At 46.1% G+C, this 10,000-nt stretch overlaps 1 protein-coding gene across 1 annotated transcript in view; it reads left to right on the top strand.

Annotated features, from left to right (window-relative positions):
* Positions 1 to 10,000, top strand: part of bach2b (BACH transcriptional regulator 2b) — a 78,051-nt gene that overhangs the window by 17,594 nt on the left and 50,457 nt on the right. The window lies entirely within an intron of this gene.

Genomic DNA, 10,000 nt, shown 5'->3' with positions numbered 1-10,000 from the left:
GGTGTATGTGTGTGCGTGTGTGTGTGGGGAGGGAGTGTATGTATGTGCGTGTGTGTGTGTGTGTGTGTGTAAAAGACAGAGGGAGAGAATAGGAGAGAGAGGAGGTCAGAGAAATGTACTGCATTCCAGGGTACCATCACCCCCCCCACACACACACACACACACACACACACCTCTCACACACACACACACACACCTCACACACACACACCCCACACACACACACACGCACACCTCACACACACACACACACACACATATACACGCACACATATGTACACATACACACGCACACATACACACACACACACACCCCACACACACACACACACACACACACATATACACACACACATAGGTACACATACACACACGCACACATCGCACACATACACACACACACCCACACCCCCCCCACACACACACCCCACACACACACACACACATATATATACATGCACGCATATGTACACATACACACACGCACACACATGCACAACACACACACACACCCCACACACAAACACACACACACACACACTCTTTCTCTCCTTCATTCCGTCACTCTTGGGGCTCCCTTCCTCTGTCTCCCAGGCCGCTCTTTCTCTCCGCCTGGGAGAATGGAGGTGTTTGTCTCTGGAATGTGGCCCTTTTGGCTCTGCCTGGCATTTGAATGTCTTTGACTGGGCGCAGGAAAAAGAGGGGGGTTTTGGAGGCCACCAAGGGCACCCCGAGTGATTACTGCGGATTGTTCGAGGTGCGCAGGAGTGTTTCGTGGTAGGGGTGGCGGGTGCGGCCATGTTCATTCATTCGGCAGTCACAGTTCCCCACTTTCTCGTATTTTTAGCCAAATCCATCAGCCTGACAAGCAGGTAATTTGAGCTAGCACAGAGCCTACCATGCCCCACCCCCTGTGTCGCTCTGTCCTTCTCTCTAGCTGAGACTATCAACCACTCTCTCTCTCTCTCTCTCTCTCTCTCTCTCTCTCTCTCTCTCTCTCTCTCTCTCTCTCTCTCTCTCTCATTTTCCCCCCTTGCCTTGTATGCTCCCTCCTCTGGGAAAGACCGAAAAAGGGCGCTGCCCCCCCCCCCCCCCCCCCGCCCCCCAGCCCCGCCAGACCACCAGATCTGTTGAGTCATGTGAGCTCATGTGCACAGATGCTCTGCATTCCTAGAGAGAAAGAGGGAAGAGAGGAAGGGAGGGAGGGAGGGAGGGAGAGACAGAGAGAGAGAGAGAGACAGACAGAGAGAGAGAGAGAGAGAGAGAGAGAGAGAGAGAGAGAGAGAGAGAGAGAGAGTTATACAGAGAGAGGGTGTCGGATGAAGGGGTGGAGCTGAGTAAGTTGAGGGTCAGGGCAGCAGCCTAAGAGTGGAGAGAGAGTGAGAGAGAGAGAGAGAGAGAGAGAGAGAGAGAGTGAGAGAGAGAGAGAGAGAGTGAGAGAGAGAGTGAGAGAGAGAGAGAGAGAGAGAGAGAGGGTGTAAGAGAGAGCTCTGAGTTCAAAGGGTGGAGAGAGAGAGAGTGTGAGTGAAAGAGAGAGAGAAAGCAGTGGTGTTTTCCCCAATGGGTCTTGTATAAGGTAATGTCTAGGGTGTATGGAGGGGAGGGACATGTGCACCGATTTATTTTAACACACACCAGGCAGGCAGAGGACATGGGAGGGGGATGAGATGACTGCCAGCTCCTCTCTCTCTCTCTCTATATATCTCTATCTCTCCTTCTCTCTCTCTTTTCCTCTCTCCCTCTCTCTCTCTCCCTCCGTCACACCCCTCCCACCCAGTTGAGAGTTCGCAGCAGACAGGACCATAGCAAAAGCGAAAGCCCGAACGAGCCGAAAAAAAGAGCCAGCCGCCACGAGGCAAGTGTTGGTCCCCGCTTTGACCCATTAACCCTGCATGCCACTGCCTGAACGCTTAGCCTGATCCGGCCCAATCCATATTTGCATGGCCTCGCTGCTTCCCTGAAACTGAGCAGGCAGACCCAGGTGGGACACTCATGGGTTGTGGAGGGCCAACGAGACCAGACTAGGGGTCCCCCATGATGGTGTCAAGTCATCCGGGTGGTGTCATGCTTCTGTCCAGTCTTTTCTGAGGTAGTAAATAAAAATGAGACGCAGTGGGGGTTTACGTGTCGCTCAGACCGCTTATAGGTTCCACCATCGAAACAGATAAGTTCGAGTGTAGCCAGCCAATTATATCTGCACTGAATCTGTATGCTTATGTGTCAAGTTAGTGTTAAATTGCATTAATGTGCCAGCTTCATTGTTTTTTAAACAGATGGCTTTGTTCATAATTGGTTATAATGATGATTGGGTCTTAACAATCCAGCAAAATTTGAGATTCCAATCAATCTGCTGTGTAAGGCTCTTTCCTGGTAAAACATTCAGTGTCTGCATTATTATATGGGTTTCCAGGTGGTCGCAGGTTTACCTTGACAGGTACCTGAATCAGAAAAGCCAAGCCACTGCCAGCAAGCCTGTGCCGTGTCTGTCACATGCAATATCTGTCATGTGTGCCATTGTTCATGAGCTAGTCCACTCCAGCGGCAGCTACAGTGCAGAGAAACAGTGTGCCGATGAGATGCGTTACAGTTCTTGTTTTTTCCGGACCTCCAAACTCCAAGCAGCTGTGCATAACTGCTGCAGTGCAGCTGCCAGCGTCGGTGGTGCCAACATACCGGGGCGTGCGCACCTGTTCTGAGCGCACTCAGTGGGTTCATTAGCTTCTGGATCCGTCCTTGAGAAGGACACCAGAGCTCCCCAGATATACAGAGTGGTGAGTGCATGCATGTGAGAGTGTGTGGGGGGGTGTGGGTGTGTGTGGGGGTGTGGGTGTGTGTGGGGTGTGTGTATGGGTTTGTGTGGGTGTGTATGGGTGTGTGTGGGGGTGTGGGTTTGTGTGGGGGGTGTGGGTTTGTGTGGGTTTGTGTGGGAGGTGTGGGTGTGTGTGGGGGCTGTGGTTTTGGGTGTGATTGTATGTGCGCGACTACAAGCTTTCAATCTCTGGGTGCATTAGGACACAGAAGCGGGTTAAGGAGAAATGGGGCAGAACTGCTCAAGCTCACTTTTTGCCTAGTAGGCCTGTCTATATTTAATCAAGCAATGCTAATGGATAGTAGTGGAGGGAAAACTGTGGAATTGATTTCTTAGAACCTTGGAATGTAGGCTAAAGGAATGCTGATTCCCATTGGGTCGGACGGCCTTTTGTTGTGTGAGTACTTCCATCGAGACCCTTGTGTTTGATGACTAGAAGCAATCAGATGGTTCTTTTCTTTTCTGGACATGTACGTATTGACAGCACTGCGACAGCAATCGTTTGTGCAGGGAAGCTGAGTGCTATGGCACATATGAATACAGGAGTCATCTATAACCGGAATTGCATGTTCTGAAAGAAAAGATCACGGGTGTTCTGATGGATATAGGAAGTGTCATGAATAAATCCACGTGTCTGGGAGACACTGTGTCTGAGGGTTCTGTTTATGATGCAGCAGCCATGTCCTGTTATCTTGAGCCTAGAGTTCCAGAATATTGGCATCAGTGATGCCGATCTTGTGGATGTGGATGTGGACAGATGATTTAAACATATGTCCTAGAGCTGGAGTCATGCCAGCAGAGGTGTGGTGAGTGAAGCCTTCCCACAGTGTGAAAGCGGATTCTCACATCCAGGTGAGCTCATGATCGTTCAGAGAATCGGTATCTGTAGTGCTTGAGCAAGAAATAGGGATCTGTAGCCATGCGTGAAAGGGTTAATCATTACTGAGCTGTTCACTGGTTTAAATACATTAGCAAGGTGGATGCCGCACCACCAATGCCTCCAACACTTATTAAAGTTCTGTTATGGCTCTATGACTCCTCATCCCTAAGAGCTAAGAAGTGCAGTCTATGCAAATGCAATAACCCTTTGACTGTAGGGACTTTGTACTGACTGACTGTAGTGACTGACTGTTGTGACTGTAGTGACTGACTGTAGTGACTGTAGTGTCTGTGACTGTAATGCCTGTAGTGTTTGTGATTGTAATCACTATAATGACTGACTGCAGTGACTGTAGTGTCTGTGACTTTGTGGCTGTAATGACTGACTGTAGTGACTGTAATGACTGTGACTATAGTGTCTTTGACTGTAGTGACTGTAATGACTGTGACTATAGTGTCTTTGACTGTAGTGACTGTAATGACTGTGACTATAGTGTCTTTGACTGTAGTGACTGTAATGACTGTGACTATAGTGTCTTTGACTGTAGTGACTGACATGAACATAATCACGCACACCTGTGTTCTGAGCATATGATGAGGTGTATGATGGTGTTTGGCTCGGCAGAGCTCAGAGCCCAGAGGTTAGAGCCCAGAGGTCAGGGCCTTCTCCGGTCAAACAGAAAGCCATAAAGATAACAGTAAGATGCAGGTTTATTCTCACGTCACTGGATTGGTTCTGGTGGGACATCATGAAAGACATCCTAAACATTCAGAAACCCATTTGGCTGAAGGACATAAAAAGGTGGGGTTTTTTTTTCCAGCATGTCTTTGATGACTACACTTTGATGCTTGTAACTCAATTTCACACATTTTATTCTTTTTACAGTCATTCCATACTTCCTCCCTGTTTTGGGTTCTTCTCGTCTGTTTTACATTAGTATTAATCGGGAGCCGTGCCCACTCTTCTTACCTATTTATTCTCCTTTCCTTCTCTCGCTGGGTTTTTGCCGAAAAAAAGGTTTGATCCAACCGAATGTGCAGAGCGACAATTATACCCTGTTTGACACTCGTTTATTTGCCAGTTAATTGGCAGTTAGATGTGAAAGGAGCATAGCCCTGTCAAGAACTTAAACAGGAAGAGTAAAAAAATACTTTCACATGCAAGTCTACAGCAAATTACATTTTCAATGGGGAAATTCTAAAGATTATTTACCACATGCACATACAGAGTAGTCCACACACAAACAAAGAACGTATACGCAAACATAAATGTACGCGTGTATAAAACCTTTTTGACATATTCTCATGGAAAAAAACCAAAAAACATCTGAATATCTTTTTGCACAGAATTTCCTTAATTTGTTTATATTTGTCATCTGCTGTGTTTAATTTAGATTTTGATTGTAAACTGTTGCCATCTCATTAAGGCTAACACATAATATTCACTCAATTAGTGGGCCTATAGTCCTTTATGCATTATCACTAACAGTAGTGAAATTTTTACATAAGAAATTTATTTAAAAAATATTTTCTATCTGTTTGTAACAGTTTCAGGAACGTTTAGTAGATTCAGTTTGTTCCACTGAATGCTGAACACTACTCCAGCGTGAAATCATGAACTTAGATATCTGGACCTTGCTGTGTACGCTGTACGCACAGAAACACCCCACAATATTATAGATACCATCTCACCATTTTCCCATGAGTGCGCTTGAAACTGGCGCCTGTTGCCAAAAAGCAACGTTTACTGGGGAAGTGGCCATGCTGAAGATGTCGCGAGCCTTGTCAGGTCCCGCTGTGCACTGAAAAGCCACAAACTGAACGGGTTCCCATGGGAAAGGGTTATAGGAGCCTCTGGGGAGCTGGCCAACACATAAGGGCAACGACATCTCAACAACAGAATGTAAATAAGACCAGAATACAAACTTCACACACACACACACACACACACACACACACACACACACACAGAGACACAGAGAGAAAGAGCGAGAGACATGATGTTTCACAGAAAGATTTGGACTTTAAATACAGTAATTATATATAATAATGTATATAGCATACAGTAATTGCATATATCTTATAAATAATTTGCTTAATTAATGTATCCTACCATGAGCAAAACATTTTTCTCTCCTGACTTCTGCTTTACAAATGAAAGTTTATGGGAAATTGTTTTTCTCGCTCTGTTTTTGCTGTTTCCTGTGACTATACAGTACCTCTTTTTCTTTCACCGAACGTGGGTGGTGTTGCACACTAATGTGGAGATCGCATTGTTCCGTAGGTTTATTTTTAATGGATGCCTCCTGGGCTCCGAAGCCAGGATCGCCATGGTTACAGCTATACGCAGCGGAATTCTCGCCGGCGAATGCGCTGGCTGCTTCCGGGACCACGGCGCTGGCCTCACCAGACCTCCAGTAATTGCGATCGTTCTGCTCAGTATTCTTTCCAAGACACAAGTGTGTCCACGCCCACTCTGGTACAGCCCTTAGAGCTGCAGGTCGCATCCCTGCAGGAATATCTGAAGTGCTGAGCCGCTGTTACTCGACAGGGTGATGTGCAACTCCTAATTTGGTTGCTATTTGATGATTATTTGATCTGCGCAGGTAACTGTAGTTTATGTGAAACAGCACTACTTTCAATGCAAGACAAGTTTAAAATAGACAAATACTATTATCATACTGTACCTCTTTTTACTGAGGTACACTCTTTGTATTGAGGTACACTCTTTGTGTTGTGGTACACTCTTGCTCAGCAATTGTGCTGAAGAGTTGAACATATGCCTTCACATACTTCAAAGGTGCCTGGTCTGTAACTCCAGTTGTGGAATTGAATTAACCCTCAGTCTAGGGTTTGGCCATTGGCCGGTGATGACTCAAACTGGACTTATTGACTGGAGACTAAGATGCATGCTGAGGCCCTTCAAACACACACACACACACACACACACACACACACACATACAGATCTGTCAGTAAGTTGATGATGACCCACTGCTCCCTTTATAAATCGCAGATGAGCATATATCCATTTCCATATCAATATCTTTTACTAGAAAACGTAAGAAAATCTGATCCTGAGTTGCCACCTTGCCATTCAAGGGTAGCCTATCAGCTGCATGCTGAATGCAGTGCTCCCCAATAAACAGTAGGACCTGCACATGAGAAAAACACCTTCAAACAAAAAGTGAGAAGAGGAATGAACAGCAGACACCCAGCATGCCCAAAAAAACCAGACCACTGAAAATCTTGCTACCCCATCTGGCTGGGGTGATTAGTGAAGCTGAGGGCAGATGGCACTGCAGTTTGACCGATCATAGCTTCAGGGCTGTGGTAATCTGCATTTATATGGCCCATACCTTCTGAGCTCACTTTGTGTCAGCAGCATTGGTTAGCATACCACAGGCTTTATTTTATTGATTTACTTATTTATGTTTGTTTGTTGCTATGACGCTAGCAAATATCAGGGTCTTTCCTACTCCCCCCCAACTGAACTGTGTGTGTTGGAGCGGGGCATCGGTTGCGCACCCCCCCCCCCCCCCCCCATTTCCGGGCCCTCAGGATGTTTTTGTTAGGGCCGAGAGCGAGCAAAGAGGAGCCGGGTGCAGAGAGCCACTCTGGAAAGCATGATGGTGAGAGAGAGAGAGAGAGAGAGAGAGAGAGAGAGAGAGAGAGAGAGAGAGAGAGAGAGAGAGAGAGAGAGACAGAGAGAGAGAGAGAGACAGAGAGAGAGAGAGAGAGAGAGAGAGAGAGAGAGAGAGAGAGAGAGAGAGCAGGGATCGCCCTGAAGAGGGCAACGGGATGGCGGGACTGGTTGTTGCCGTTTAGGAGTGAAGCTGAGGAAAGGACGAACTGAGCGAGGCTGTGGAATGCATTGGATGTAGTCACTTACTTACATGCTGCACTCCCAGAACTGTGCTTGAGTCAGCGACTTCCAAACTTGCGTGCCACAGCCAAGCCAGCACCTTGTCCTTGTAAATCCTTTCGATTTCTCTCTCTCTCTCTCCCTCTCTCCTTCCCATTCCTTTCTTCTCTTTACCCCAACCCGCAACACATTATGATCGAGACCTGACCTGCTTGTGCGTTGTGTGCTTGACCGGATCTTTGTCTGAGTGTTGATCCAGCTCCTCCCCTGGCCCCGGCTGACCCCTCCTCCTCTTGCCATTGGATTTGGGTTGGGGTCATGACATGGAACGTATGAGAAAACACGAACGCATGGCAGACTGTATCAAAACCATATCACAGCAGGGGCCCAAGATGGGCAACAGTGGAAGCAAACGGCACAAAACCGATACAACCTTCCAAGACTCTCTTGGTTTGCTTTATTTTTCTGGCATAATTTGTTGATATCCTCCAAACTTATTTGGCTTTCCTTTAAAAAAGAAATATCTATCCTTCTCTATCTCTCTTTTGCTTGCTCTCTCTCTCTCTCTGTGTGTGTGTGTGTGTGTGTGTGTGTGTGTGTGTGTGTGTGTGTGTACACGCATGCTATATTTTCTTTCCTTTTTGATTCAGATGCAGAGCAGCTTTTCTATTCAGATACAGAGATTGATATTTAGAAACCAAAGCATGCACTGTACTTTAATCGCCAATGCAGACCACTAAATCCAACTCATTCTCCATTAAAGCACCATATTATAGTCTTTCCGAAGTTAATTAAAGGCCTATCCCTGTATCATATCTGCATTATTGTTAATGGCTGTTCATCTGCCCACGGCGCAGACCTGTAAGCAGTGGAAAAACAGGCTCGGATTCAATTGTGCTGCTGGTGCCTTCATTAACCCCTCATTTACGGAGGCTCCTGAGTGCTTAGGCCACATTCCTTTGACATCAAATGTTTTCTTCGACCACGTCCATTTGTGTCATGTTGTGTTGCACTGCGATTCCATGTGTTGCGATACATGTCGCGTCATGAAAAGCCTGCCAAAACTATTTCCCGATGCACTATTACAGTCAAATTTGGTACTCAGATGTCGCAGAACTGCTGTCACATACGTTTTTTTTTTTTCTCTGTTTTTCAGCTTTTAAAAAATTTTTTTAACACAGAAACGTTGTGGGAGGTCTGCCTGGTTGAAAACTACACCCAGCATAGTGCCTACGATTGCCGTCAAAACAGATCAGAGTAAGATGAGGCATGAACTGGGAGATGAGCGAAACATTATTTCCCCTTCCGTCACCAGCCAAAGGCAGCAAAGCACAAAACGTCTTCCAAGATCAGCGGCAGTCAGTGGCAGACCTGTAAATATGTCTCGTGCGTGCAGTAGTTTCATCACCTAGACAACCATGTCACAAATATAGCAAGCTTGTTCGTGTCACTCGATGGTGAATTGCTGTGTGTGTGCGCTTGGCGCAGTATGCTTGGAGCGTCTCAAAAAACAAAGAGGACCTTGCAGTTGTTTGCGCCAGTGAAAGTAGACGGATGGTGTCAGGGAATTAAGTCTAGTAATCTGAATTTTGCAATGCAGTTTTTAGGTGTGTAGATGACTGCATCACTTAGGCCTCTAGAAAATTAAAGTAAAGCGTACAGGGCCTGTAACATAAATAAATGTCAAGAAATAGCTGTAAGAACATATTACGAGGAAAATATTTATAGCCTTGAAGCAAGATTTTCACGTAAACTAAATAATATGATTTTAAGATTTTTTTTAAGGGCTTGTGCAGTGTCTCATTGCTGTGTGTATGTGAGTGTTGTGACATTCTGACACTATTTCACTAGCTTTAAAAGACGTCAGTGTCATTGAGAGGATGATAAAATGTATTGTGGTATAAATACTATTAAAGCACAGCAAGTGTGTAATGAAGTTGGTAAAGTTCTCTAGGTTACAGCTGGCTCAAAAACCAACAGGTCTTTTCAAACCAGTATGATAACCAAAGCATGCTGGGTGGTGACTCTTATAATGTAAGGCAAAGAAGTGTATTTCTCGCAGAGATGCACAGGCCTGGTCCTGGACTACTCCGTTACCACACAGATTAGTGTTTCCCATGCCGTAACACACACATTCTAAACTCACCACGGGCTTTGCTAATAAACTGCTGAGTTGAGTCTGCGTGTTGGTAGCAAATAAATGCACTCTGAAATGTGCCACTCAAGGTTCAGGATCTGCACTGTTCTCAAACTGAACTGTTTTGTCATCCCAAGTCCAGAGACGTGCTGTTCTCCTCTCCCGGGGCCTGACTTGGGTCTTTATTTGTGTTTATGAGAAGGGAGGTCAGCGAAATAAAGTATGAGGCAGCACATTTGGTCTGTGCACGTGAACACACAAATGTTGGAATGTGAGCACTTGTGTGCGGGTAGACGCCTCTTGCTTCAGGA

Source organism: Electrophorus electricus, chromosome 2 (genome assembly GCF_041902795.1).
Source record: "Electrophorus electricus isolate QZ-2024a chromosome 2, ASM4190279v1, whole genome shotgun sequence".
Lineage (NCBI taxonomy): Eukaryota > Metazoa > Chordata > Actinopteri > Gymnotiformes > Gymnotidae > Electrophorus > Electrophorus electricus.
This window is presented reverse-complemented; position numbering and strand designations above follow the sequence as displayed.